We start from the raw sequence: 411 nt of genomic DNA on the forward strand, positions 1-411 counted from the left end.
GTCAGGCTCCTCCTGCTCCGCCCTCAGTAAGCTTACTAAATACCCTTTTTTTCCTAGCCTCTTTTCCATTTGGAGAAAAATTTTTTAAAAACACAAAACCATTTCTCCGAGAGGATTGTAACTAACAGAGATTTGTTTCCCAAGAATTTTACCTTTGCATCGCCTACCCTCACTTTCTCCCTTGCCCCAGGTCCCCCAACACCTACCACAAAACCACAGCATCCACCAGTACCTCACCTCTCAGCAGTACTCCCCTGAACGTCAGATTCCCACCAAATCAGGCAAATAGCCAATCCTAAACACACGAAATTGTTACGTTATACAAATAACACGGTAAGGGCTGTGGTAGTTCACTTAGGTTGGGGGGGTTTTTTTGGTGCCAGTAACGATGTGTAATAAAGGAACTGCCAC

Source organism: Pseudopipra pipra, chromosome 4, assembly GCF_036250125.1.
Source record: "Pseudopipra pipra isolate bDixPip1 chromosome 4, bDixPip1.hap1, whole genome shotgun sequence".
Lineage (NCBI taxonomy): Eukaryota > Metazoa > Chordata > Aves > Passeriformes > Pipridae > Pseudopipra > Pseudopipra pipra.